The following is a 14,131-nucleotide window of genomic DNA, read 5'->3' as shown; positions in this document are numbered from 1 at the left end:
TAGTGTGACTTGTACACATTGATATGAAGCTCAACCCATACCTGTATATGGACATATATATAACAAACTGTTAGCTGTTAACACAACAATGTCATTATACAGGTACAAGGCTGCCTAAACAACCAGTCAGCTGATTGTATGGTATGGACCTCATGGGGTCTTGTTCCAGAATGAACTGTGCATTCAAAATAGCTAATACTGAAGATGTCATATCACAGTAAATACTCTGAAAATGAGATCAAATTATTCAGCCTCTTTGAATACATCAATGTGCTGGCATATGTGTGTATGATCTAGTATATCAAGCCCAGCAAGTCAATTAGTTATGGGGAACAATACGACTGTTCATATGTGTGTTTAACAGTAAAATTAGTGAATTGTTTTTTGTGTACCTTCACATCATTATGTGCTGCCTGTTTAATGCATACTGGCACCTTGCAGATTACCCTCTCTTTGCAACCAACATCATAAAACTCTACCCATGACATTCTTTATGACATTTTTTTCTATTGATTAGACTCTAGTATCCTCCAGAGTAGGTTATGATGACAGGTATGATACAGCAGAGCCTGATTTGTTATAGTGTATCCAGAATTTCTTTAGAAGAGTGCTGGCACTATAGGGAATAAATGATTGTGCCTTGACATCCCTCGTATTTAATATCTCCTTGATGATAATGACTTTTGGTGCACACTAATCAAAAAAATAAATCCTTGCCAAAGGACAACTGGGTTCTTATGACATCTAAATGGTGAATATTTATAGCATTAGTCCTTGGATTTTATGGGCGATAAAAAAAATGGCCCAAATGGAAGAAATTCGATTTTCTTTTTAAACCAACTTTTTTATTTTACTTTTGTCTGTTATATAAATCTTTAGTTTAAGTAAATGATTAGCTATGAAGTATAGTATATTTTCCTTTGTGAATCAAGGTGTTAAAAAAAGGCAAAACAGACTTTTTTTTTAAAAAAAAAGGGAAAATGACTGAATGCTCCAAAAGCAGTACATATAAACCCTTTGTATTTTATAGTATGTATGCATAAATATAGCAAAGATAAGAAAAAAAAATTTTCAACTTCTATTAGGTTAGTTATCAATAAAGCAGAACTCCACAAAGTTTTGGATGGTGATGGAAAGGTTTGATTACCTGCAGGGTCTTTATGACTTTTTGTGACCCCCAGCTTACTCATGCTCTCAAAAAATCTTTTGTATATTGTAGCCTGGTCAGTGAAAGATGTAGTTTGATTGGCTGCTTTTGGTAACTGTTTTGTATTTCTTGGATTTTTGAACTGGCCCAATAATACAAGACCATTGCCAGTTGCTTACTGATTGTAGACTTCTGATTGGATAGATTGAATTAAGATCAGCAGGTGGACTAAAGATTTTATCCAAGGGAAAAGCTTACTGACTTTAAGTATTACAGGATCCATCTGAGTTGAGACCACTACAACCCTTGTTCTTACTACACTAGTCTCCAGTGGAAAGGCATCAAAAAAGTGTATTTGTTATCATTATTGTTTTATATTAAACTGCAAAGTAATAGTCTTGAAATGGTCTCTCAAAAAAAAATAAATGAGACATTTAACATACAGGTCAGTTTAGCAGTTCACATAAAGTAAGGAAACATAACATCATAATTCAAGCCATGTGTTTACTAGACAGTAGAAAGTTCAAATTACGAGGCTGTTATATTTATGGATCCTGTCACTGGATCCTCCTCTGACCAGTTAGTCGTGGAAAGAATCACATCATAATATTAACGCACGCCGTGAATATAGATTAACTGGAGGATATTTCCTATATGCTGGCATCTCAGGGACAGCAGAGGGCTCCTGCAAGAGACTAGAGGTGATTTCCCATCAGGCTCATAAAATGTCATAAGCCCTCAGTTGCTCGTAGACTATGAAGCTTGCTAGTGGTTTTATGGCTCATTATGCGTATCACTAAACTTTTATCTTCACTCTACTCTATAGATCGATAGTAAATGTGTTTTCATGTAATATAATTATCTATCAATATTATGCACCTGTACAGAATGCAGCTTACCACTTTTCTGTGTGTGAATAGCTCACATAGATGGCATTGTGAACCATGTGCATAAAGAAAAATAATAAGATCATTAAAGTCATGAGGTTACCTGTTCTCTCCTTTCTGCTTGTAATTGTATTTAAAAGTTATAGGACCTGAGTGCTGTCTTTGCTTGTTTGTCCACCATTACTGTACACATAGGACCACATGTATGTGTAAGGAAGAATGCTTACTTAAATCTGATTATAACTGATAGTCAATTATAGTGCAACTAATAACAATACAGAGAAAAAAGCAGTGCCTTCATAGTAGAAAAATCAACACTAATAGAATAGGGATGTATTAAACCTTTGTGAAATTTCTATTGCTGCCCCTGTCTTAATTACATTATTTGTCCTGGTGCTCATTGTCACCAGGACAGGAAGTGATGGGAAATCCAAATGTCTACAGTATACTGGAACAGGAGGAGATAGGACTGCAACTCCTTTTTTGGGTGACCACTCTCTAACAGGTGAAAGGATTGCAACACCTTTTTCATTGACAAATGTACATAGATACTCAATGGGGGAGATTTATTAAAACTGGTTGATGGAGAAATTTCATAGTTCTTTGTTAAAGTTGTCCCACAATATCTGAGAAAGCCTCCAATATCCTGGTTACCTTAGTTGACTTCATACCAAACTAATTTCATTACAAACTGACCAAGCCCTTGAAAGGCCATGTTGCTTGCATGGGGAGTTCCTTACATACAAGTCGTTTATATAACACAGCTAAAAACAGGGAATATTCATATATAAATATAAATAGCAGGACCTCACTGCAGATAACACAATATATAAAAAACTGAAAAAGTCCAAGACAAATGCTGGAACCTCACAAATCTTCTAATAGGGTTCTCCCATATAAAAGAATACAATTCTCATAAACTTTTGAAGAATACAATCCTCATAAAATTTTCAATAATCAGATAAGATGAAAATCTTTGTGAGCTTGTATAGAAAGAATCCCTTCCATCCGTGTGCTCAAAGTGCCAATAAATTAAATCACCACTAGTGAGGAACCATCACCTTCAGCCTCTCACCTGATGAATAGACCTACGAAACATCAGTCTAATCAAGCCTTTAACCCTATTATCCCTGGGTTATGGGAATATTCTTCATCTACGGATCCTCCAGATTGCCACTGTGAGCGGGTCATTGGTTTACATAAAAAGAAATGCTGATATAGTGTGTACCCATGTATATCATTTATTAAAAAAAGTTAAAAACAACACTCACAAGTAAAGTGCACTTTTATGGTGCACTACAGGTACCAGCGGTATCAGAACTAATCCTCCATATGACTGCCGCGGCAGGTGGAAACTTCGTGAGCAGGGTCAGTGTCATCCCTCCCTTCTTATCCCCTGGTGTTCTCCTGTCAATGTAATCTGTGTAGTCCAGTCAACAGGAAAGCGTTGTGCCGGTATAGCGTGTCACTCACTCCACATAGCTCCCTTACGCGTTACGCCTGCGTGGCTTCATCAGAGGTTCGTGGAATAGTGACAGATTGCCTTTTATAGATGTAGTGGTGGGCGGTTGTCACAGCAACTTCCTGCATAAATGCCATGCTGGTGTTTTAAACCTATTGGACTCATGAATATGCTATTAACAGCTGCAGACGAACGAATGAATCCCCTGGGTGGCCAAGATAATATGTAAATGTATGAAATAATATCAAATTAATGAACCAATCCACAAAATATACACCAATTGCCGCAGTCATTAAAATTAATTTATAAAACAGTTCAACATTCTAGCCTCTTGGTGTTAGCCAATATTCAACATTCTAGCCTCTTGGTGTTAAAGTTTTCAGTATAAAAGTCCACTTTGATTCTGCTTTACTCAGGGTTTTCCAGTTCTTTTTATATTTTTCTATACCCCAGAATTGCATTAAGGAGGGGTCACTATTGTGGTGTTCTTTAAAGTGTAGTGACAAGTTGTGTTTAGGGAAACCTCTAGATATATTATAAGAATGTTCCTTTAATCTTTCTGCTAGATTCCTTTTTGTCCTACCTATATATTGTAATCCACAGGGATATGAGATAGCATACATCACCCCTTCTGTCTGGCATGTGATACAATCCTTAATCTCTAATTCTTCACCTGTGACAAATGATGACAAAACGTTTCTCCATTTCTGGTTGCATTTGGACCTACTACACGCATAACATCTGCCACATTCATATAATCCTTTCATGTCAAAGAGGGTCATTGTGTTCTTCTTTGGTGGATCAATAACATTTTTAACTATCCTTTTTCTGAGAGTAGGAGCTTTCCAATAAATACATTTGGGTCTTTCCGGTAATACAGTTTTTAAATGTTTGTCTCTCCTAAATTTGCCAATATTTAATAAAGATATGTTCTACTACTTTATATTGTTTATTATAATCCAATAAAACTGGTAATAAAAATGTGTTATTAATGGGGAGATCTTTATCCACAATGAGGTTCTGTCTGTCATATTCACCTATTTTCTCAATCTGTGTACTAATTGTGCCATCATCATAGCCCTAATCTACAAACATTTACCTAAATGGTTGGCCTGAAGGTCATAATCCATCTGGTGGGAACAATTCCTTTTGATCCTAAGTAACTGGCCTTTGGGGATATTCATTAGCCATGTTTTATGATGTTGGGACATAACTGTTCCTATCAGTAGGTTTAAAATATGTGTGGGTATGAATGAATACCCCCCAGAGTCTTAAATATTTCCAAATCCAAAAAAATGGATAGTTTTTGTATTGATTTCCCAAGTAAGGGTTATATTTTTATATTTATATTTTTTGTTGTTTATATATTCTTTCCTCTTCCCATTTGGCCATGAAGAGGTTAGCAACTCCTCTGGTCTGTTTATAGTACTTGTCTTTGTATCAAAAATAGTTATGGTCCAGACAAAAGTCCAAACATTTAAGGCTGAATTTTTTTTGTCTGTGACACAGGACCCGATCTTGATCCAGGGCCCATTTGGCAGCATCGATAGCATCTGTATGGTCTATTATGGTGTATAAGGATCCCACATCTCCCGTGGCGAATGTTAACAAATGTACCTCTGTCATGGTATTAAGTATTTGTAATAAATGTTTAGTATCTTAAAATTATGCTTTCGTTTTTTTGGACAAGTGGTTGTAAATATTAATCTACATATTTTCCTACAGTATATGTTCATTAACTGATCCTATACCATTAACTATCGGTCGTCCAGGTGAAGTAATTTTATTCTTATGAATTTTTGGAACATGGTATATAATAGGGATCCTGCAAATTTCTGGTATAAGGTATTCTCCTTCTTTTTAATTAAGATGTCTTTCTCTAGTCCTTCTTTTATTCATTTTTTTAATGCCTTTTTATATTTAGTTGTTGGATCATGTGTAAGAATGTTGTAGGTGTCTGCATCCCCTAATAATCTCTCTATTTCTTCGGTGTAGTAATCTTTGGACAATAATACTATCCCTCCTCCTTTGTCTGCTGGACATATGATTACATCACGTCTCTCCTCAATGCTTTTTATACCCCTCCTGATAAATTTGGGGTCTCTGTGGGTATTGATGTTAATGTTATCCAAATCCTCTGAGACCATTCTATTAAAGACCTCTACAAACTTTTTTTCCTTAAGGTTGAAAGTGGATTTATTTTTTAAGTCACTGTGAACTATTCAAGAATTTGTCATCACTTGAGTATTTGCCAGTCCTCTGTGGTTGGAAATGAAGTATTATTGTATGTTAATTTGTCTTATAAACTTTTGTAGATTAACATAAGTATCAAATTTGTTGATGTTTTTATGTGGTGCAAACTTTAGACGTTTAATCTCCTCTGTGGTGAGGTCTACACCACTTAAATTGTAAATACCCTCCCCTAATTTTCTCTTTTCCTTTTTAGCTCTCTATCTTTTTCCTCCTCTACATCCTTTCTTCTGTCCCTGCTTTGTCCTCTTCCTTGGAGGTGTTTGGGATTGTGATGTAAATGATGATTCTTCCCATTCTCTAAAAAGTGGAATATTCAGTCTCCTCTCCAGAGCTTTATTATGCATATGGCTGGTCTGATTGTCTATGCCATGCCGTGCAAGTGGGCAGGACTCCGTGGCGAAAAAGGCATCATTAATTAAGTATTCTTGTTATATTTTCATATTTTCTAATATTATTACTTTCTTTATCTGTCATTACTTAATTAAATGTTATCAATTATATCAAAAGGGCGCCTGCTCCTGCCAATCAAATAATCATTAAAAGTGAAGCTGCCCTCTTGTAGTGATACAAAATCACTCTAAGTACCAAAAAAAAGGAAAGGAGTATAAAGGCGCTATTAGAATAAACATTAATATTAACACCAGTTTAATGAACATAATACGTCTCTAAATAAAGTCCACTGCCCCTGTGCATATAATTCTCCATGCTTCTATTGTCAGATCTTGTAACAGTGCCACCATGGTTCCCCACCACAGTAAGAAATACACACTCACCGACATTCCAGTGACCTCTGTTTTACTAAAGGTCAAAATGCGCTGTGGGTTATATAATTTCCTCCAAAGTAGGTAATGGCCATCTAATTCACTTCCTTCATAGTCTCCTTTCTTGTGGGAACATCCCTCCAAAAATTACCACCAAACCAAAGAAAAAAAAACGATAGTGTAGTTTTATTTATTAATATGTAGGAATAAAACTATTGCACTCACATAAGCTTGTGCCCAAGATTGGATCGGAAACCGGATATGACGACTCTCAAGGGCCTTGACTAGTTTCACTCATCGCGTCCTCTGGGAAGCCACCACACTACCAGGTGGCTTCCCGAGGATGCAATTAGTGAAACTAGTTGAGGCCCTTGAGAGTCGTCATATCCAGTTCCAGTGACGTCATGTCCGACGCGCTCCTTTCTGGTCGGTGGTACGCATGCTGATCCCAGGAGGGATCGCAATGCAACACAGGCTTTTTACACCTATGCCAATCTTGGGGGTCACTGGAATGTTGGTGAGTGTGCAGTGTGGGAACCGTGGTGCACTGTTACAAGATTTGACAATAGAAACACGGAAGATTATATGCACGGGGGGCATTTGACTTTATTTCCAGGCTTTTTATGTTGATTAAATGGGTGTTACTATTAATGTTTATTTTAACAGCGCCTATATACTCCTTTCCTTTTTTTGTTTGTAATTAAATTTTATACCTGCAAGTGTTTGTGTGATCTCTATTTGCCCATCTCGAATACAACCCCAAGAACATAAAGTATCACGTATCCATGATAAAATATTGGTGCACACAGAATCTGATGCAGCAGCGCATAATATCCAATCATCTTCTGGCTTAAACTTGTTCAATTTAACTTTTACAATAAAACCTAAAAGCTGATTATTAACCTTGCACAGCTGCACCAGAATCTGTGTGCAACAGTTTTAGTAAATCTCCCTTTCAATGAGCTGCTCTTGAGGATGTCACACATGAATGACAAAACGGATAGGGTGGGACTTCCAATAACATCGCTTCCTTTTTCCCATTTTCTGAGCCCTCGGCTTTTGTGTATTACTGTGTAAAGGCAATATTATTTTATCCTATGCTATAATAAATAGTTTACACTATGAGAAGATTTTCATTTCCTTTCCAGTGGACCTGCTATGTACATCCGGTGGCTCTGGGATTAAGCAAATTTAACTTTCTTGTTTTTACAAGAGGTCAATACGGTCTGGTGAATGCGATGTGTTGAATAAGATCACGGTGGAGTGGATGAAGCATTTTTTCTATTTGTAGCATGTGGGATTTTCAAAAATTGAGCACAATTATTAAGAGGATTTACTTAGACATTATTTTTGATATATTTGTGTTTATTTTAAGCAGAGTACAAGAGCTGTTTTACTTAAAGTGTTACTAAACCCACAACAGTAAATTCAGTCTGTATATGCAGTAAAGCATGCTTGTTATACTCACTGTGGAACCTAAGGGGTTAATCCTCTGTGTAAAAAGGCCGTTTGATCCTGACTTCTCTGCTCCTCCTCTCGTTCAACTGTCCACGTCTTGTCTCCTGATAAGACAGACTGAACCGTAGCCATTCTGCACATGCTCAGTTTAATGTGTATTGCTAAAAAGTTTTTTTTTCTTGGGAGAGTGCATGTGATCAGCACAGGGCCAATCAGCACTGTCCAGACAGAGGTCAGGGGTTTTGCATCCTCCTAGAGCAGAATGAAAAAGTATCCTACAAGTTTTAACCAGTGCTCTGCTGAACACTGATAGAAGTCGCAAGACTGCTCTAAGTGCTGAAAAGAAAAGGTATTTAGCAGTTTATATTTACTAAAATAATTGCACTTCCATGATGTGTGTACTGTGGGAGACCAGATATAGTGATTGCAGGGTCCTGGGTTTAGTAACACTTTAATTTATTTTAGTTTTTAGGCACATGGTTGTTTTATAATGACTGCTATACCTATGATGAGTTTTGTGGTTTGTTTTTCATTTTTATTTAATAGTACGGGTGCTGTAACAATATTTACAGTATTGGTAAGGTTAACTAAACATTGGTACAATGCAATGAATTATAATGTATGTGGGTTTTAGTTAGAATGTCCTTTAAGGCTAGGTTCACATCTGAGTTGGTGCAGAAAGGTGTATAATTGCAAATCTTCCCGCACCAGGAAAAAAAATGAGCTGTTGTTTAGGAGATACGTGGGGGGTGCCATTAATGCTAATGCCATCCCCTTGCACTGGACACTGCAGAACAGTTTCCCATCCTAAGAACCCTATAGCTCTATGAGGTTTCCCTGAGGCTACATTTGTGGAAAAGATACAGGGACCTTTTCCCTACATTTTCCGTAGGTACAACAGCCCATTCAAATGAATGGGCTGTGTCCTTGTGCAAACTTGTCCACCGGGAAACCAGCATAGTGTGAATTTAGGCTAAGAAACTTGTACTTTTTTACTTTAGAACAATATACAATATTTGAGGTTTGTCTTTAATGTGTTTATTTGTACTCCAGCACAGGAAGTGGGTGCCTGGATCAGCCACATGTGTGAGAAGCTCCATTTATTCCAGTGTACCATCAACTTAAATATATTACTATATGAATTGTCATAAGTGCCGAATATGCTAATAAAAAACACTGCCCTACTGTTAGACGTGTCCTGACATGACTTCTCACAGCTTCCAGGACATACATATGATATTGATACATCCAGGCATTAAATAAATGCTTTGTTTAAAGAAATACAATATCTTCTTGGTGTAAAGGTTTATACTTTGAACCGTTTTTTGGCACAGGTCTTCAGCTTCTCTTCAATGCAAACTTTTTGTTTTCACATTATTGTTTTAGTTTTACCTATAAGAGCGTGCTGTTTCAAACCAATCCAGTTATATAGATTTTTCTTTGAAGAGCAGTGCTCATGTTTATAAATATTTTTGTGGGTTAGCATAGGGCACTATTTTTCTGACACGTCTTTAGTCTTTGGCACACTATGAAATGTCAACTGTATTTATATATTTTTACTGCTATAAGATTTTGGGTGTCTTTTGCAATATTAACCTCCTTGGCGGTATGATTATCTCCGATTTTTTTGTGCTGAAAGCCGTACCATTTTTTTGCATGGAAATATGTAGTTTTTTATTGTAGGCTGTAATTTTTAGGAATAACTCACTGAAATCTGTCCGAACAAGAGTCTAGTAAACATTCCAGATATGATAAAACTTGAAACACGAAATCATAAATTATAATTTAATAAATAATCATAAAAAATAATAGTATAATAATAATAATAATATATTTAATTCAATAATATAATCAAACCAAAAACACTGAAATTTGAAATACAGAGACAAATTTGCACATCGCTGAGCAAAGTCGCAAAATCGTTTTCAGTGTCTGATGACGAATTTTCCCACAAATCATTATCACTCAATTCTGCAAGTGGTTCTGATTTACTATCGCTGTTCACTAGCTGGTCTAAAACTGCTTTTGACATAAAGGGACGCTTTTTGGACACCATGGACTTTTCTAAGTTTCCAGGCAGAAAGAACAGTCAAAATGCAGGCAGGGCACAGGACAAAGCAGTAGGGACAAAATATATGTGAAATGCATTGAAACAGCAATGTTTTACTATATAATAATCATTTTTAAAAAATGACATTTTTTAAAAATTTCAAATTTGCCGCCGGTTCCGGCGCCCATACGTCCCGACGTCACAGGGACCAGAACACGGAAGCCGGATTCCGGCATCGGCCAGAGGAGATGGCCGGGGACGCTGCAGGGGACACATCGTGGGAGCAAAGGACAACGTAAGTGCTGCAGGGACTCCCTGAGCAATGCCGCATGGTAAGCCCGCGTGTAGCTCGGGGTTACCACTCTTGGTACTCAAATTTTACCCCAAGCTACACTCGGGAATACCGCCAAGGAGATTAAATGCACATCAACATTTTTCAGGTGGTGATGACATAGTCCAGAGTCCTAAAGATTTTTTAGGTTTCTATGGTAGGAACAAGGCATTCTCAGGGGTACATATGTTCAGTTTAACAATGTATTTGCCAGGTTAGCCAATCAGAAAGGCCTCTAACTGTAAAACCCTGCTGTCATTAGGTTATGACCTAAAGCTGGGCATTGTTACCTATTATTGCACAGCCATTCCACTCACTACTGTTTGTAGGGATCTGCTGCCCTCTGCTGTCTGTATTTTTAAATGCCTGGACTGCTGACATATTTTGTATGCATTTCCTATCTCTGGGTTATTGGCTTGGAAATCCCAGAAGGAGGAGGTGGAGAGAAAAAGAGAAAGTCTGGGACACATGTACTGTCCATGCGAAAGCTGTTACTGAACCCAGACCAGAATATAGGGATTACTAGGCAAGTGCTTCTATGTTTAATAGTTTACTATTGCTATAGCTTCTAGGTGTGTGGCTCTCTGATTTTTACTGTATTAAATTGTATTGTAAATGCACTGTCTGCCCTTATGTTGTAAAGCTCTGCGTAAACTAATGCCAATATATAAATCCTGTATAATAATAATAATTATATACAGTGGGGATCGAAAGTTTGGGCACCCCAGCTAAAAATTTGTATTAATGTGCATAAAGAAGCCAAGGAAAGATGGAAAAATCTCCAAAAGGCATCAAATTACAGATTAGACATTCTTATAATATGTCAACAAAAGTTAGATTTTATTTCCATCATTTACACTTTCAAAATAACAGAAAACAAAAAAATGGCGTCTGCAAAAGTTTGGGCACCCTGCAGAATTTATAGCATGCACTGCCCCCTTTGCAAAGCTGAGACCTGCCAGTGTCATGGATTGTTCTCAATCATCGTCTGGGAAGACCAGGTGATGTCAATCTCAAAGGTTTTAAATGCCCAGACTCATCTGACCTTGCCCCAACAATCAGCACCATGGGTTCTTCTAAGCAGTTGTTTAGAAAACTGAAACTGAAAATAGTTGACGCTCACAAAGCTGGAGAAGGCTATAAGAAGATAGCAAAGCGTTTTCAGATGTCAATATCCTCTTTTAGGAATGTAATTAAGAAATGGCAGTCATCAGGAACAGTGGAAGGTAAAGCAAGATCTGGAAGACCAAGAAAAATATCAGACAGAACAGCTCGCAGGATTGTCAGAAAAACAATTCAAAACCCACGTTTGACTGCACGATCCCTCCAGAAAGATCTGGCAGACACTGGAGTTGTGGTACACTATTCCACTATAAAGAGATACTTGTACAAATATGGTCTTCATGGAAGAGTCATCAGAAGAAAACCTCTTCTACATCCTCACCACAAAAATCATCGTTTTAACTTTGCAAATGAACATATAGACAAGCCTGATGCATTTTGGAAACAAGTTCTGTGGACCGATGAGTTTAAAATTGAACTTTTTGGCCGGAATGAGCAAAGGTACGTTTGGAGAAGAAGGGGCACAGAAATTAATGAAAAGAACCTCTGTCCAACTGTTAAGCATGGGGTTGGATCAATCATGCTTTGGGGTTGTGTTGCAGCCAGTGGCACAGGGAACATCTCACGAGTAGAAGGAAAAATGGACTCAATAAAATTTCAGCAAATTTTGGATGGTAACTTGATGCCATCTGTGAAAAAGCTGAAGTTAAAGAGAGGATGGCTTCTACAAATGGATAATGATCCTAAACACACCTTGAAATCCACGGGGGATTACATCAAGAGGCGTAAACTGAAGGTTTTGCCATGGCCTTCACAATCTCCTGACCTCAACATAATTGAAAATCTATGGAGAGACCTTAAAAGAGCAGTGCGTGACAGACAGCCCAGAAATCTCAAAGAACTGGAAGACTTTTGTAAGGAAGAATGGGCAAAGATACCTCAAACAAGAATTGAAAGACTCTTGGCTGGCTACAAAAAGCGTTTACAAGCTGTGATACTTGCCAAAGGGGGCAGTACAAGATATTAACTCTGCAGGGTGCCCAAACTTTTGCAGACGCCATTTTTTTGTTTTCTGTTATTTTGAAAGTGTAAATGATGGAAATAAAATCTAACTTTTGTTGACATATTATAAGAATGTCTAATCTGTAATTTGATGCCTTTTGGAGATTTTTCCATCTTTCCTTGGCTTCTTTATGCACATTAATACAAATTTTTAGCTGGGGTGCCCAAACTTTCGATCCCCACTGTATACTGCTCAGCATAAATGAGTACACCCCAACAGATTTGTCAGAAAACCTTTACTTTCCTTTCAGAATCAACATTTTCTATGGGACACTATACTACAATATATTCCCACAAATGCAGGCCATTGATTACAAACAAGATTTGTTAATTTACACACAAAAAAGTATTTTTCCTAAGAAATTAATTCGAGACCATGTTGAAAAAATGAATAAACCCCAATGAAAATCTTAGGCGCAAAGCTAAATTAGTGTTGCATTTCTGAAGAAGAACAGAGTGAAAGTCATTCAGTGGCCAGGTATGAACACAATCGAACACCTATGGGGATTTGTTAAGAGACAAGTTGGGCATCACTCTCCACCCAGCATCCAGGCTCTAAAAGAGGACGTTCTTCAAGAATGGAAAAAGACCAATGTTGCAATATGTCACCAACTTTTTCATTCCATGCCTAGAAGACTTGGTGCTGTCATTACAAATCATGAAGGTCATACAAAAAACTAGATGGAGTAGTTTTTGTTGTGTGGTGTATTCATTTTTGCATCAACTAATTTGAGCAAAACCAAAGATTTTGTAATCTAAGTTATATGATTACCTCACTTTCATGTAGGGAGGTAAAAAAAATGTTCTATAAACCTTAGTTTTGTCAAAATTTTGGAAATTGTTCTTGTTTCATTGAGATATTGATTAAAATCGTAATTTTTAAAAAGGGGTGTACTCATTTATGCTGAGCACTGTATATATATATATATATATATATATATATATATATGTATATGTATATACACATACACTATATGTGCTACCCCCAGAGAATCCACTGGATTGTTTTGTGATTTCTGTGCACACCTGAAGATGACACACCTCACTTATTTACAAACACACCTTGGTATGTCAGAAAAAGTGTCACGCAACACGATAATGAATCAAATATCAACAACAACGTATGTAAGGATTCAAGCGTGAAAGAAAATATATATATTCTGTATACTGTGAATCTTCTCACTCATCACATGTAACCGCAACAGTTATTATTTTAATTTTATGTCAATAATTAATAAAAATGTATTTTAAAAAAGTGCATAGAAATATGTGACAACTCTATAACTATTGAGAAAAGAAACTACTAGTGCCTTGAAGTATTATATAGAATGTATTAGGCCAAGCATAGCCTAATAGAAGAGAAGATTAGCAAACAAAGTTATACAAACAATCAATAAGACATAAACGTTACTACACCTGTAGTATTCTGACTAACAGTGATTAACAGCCCTGAACTGCATTTAGTTAGACACAGTATATAAAGTCAGCCCTAACACTTGCTATAACAGTCCCAGTTTTATCACACTGGCTAGCAATTGATGAAATAAAAAAAAGTTGGTTAGCAAAGTTGGGGCCCTTGAAGAAAGCACAACAGTTCTCAGCAGAAAACAGATAAACTTGTACCGTTTTAGTCGCTCACCAGGCCCAGAACACCCTCT

This window comes from Staurois parvus, unplaced genomic scaffold (genome assembly GCF_062004578.1).
Source record: "Staurois parvus isolate SC_StPar_1 unplaced genomic scaffold, SC_StPar_1.0 ptg000618l, whole genome shotgun sequence".
Classification (NCBI taxonomy): domain Eukaryota; kingdom Metazoa; phylum Chordata; class Amphibia; order Anura; family Ranidae; genus Staurois; species Staurois parvus.
This window is presented reverse-complemented; position numbering follows the sequence as displayed.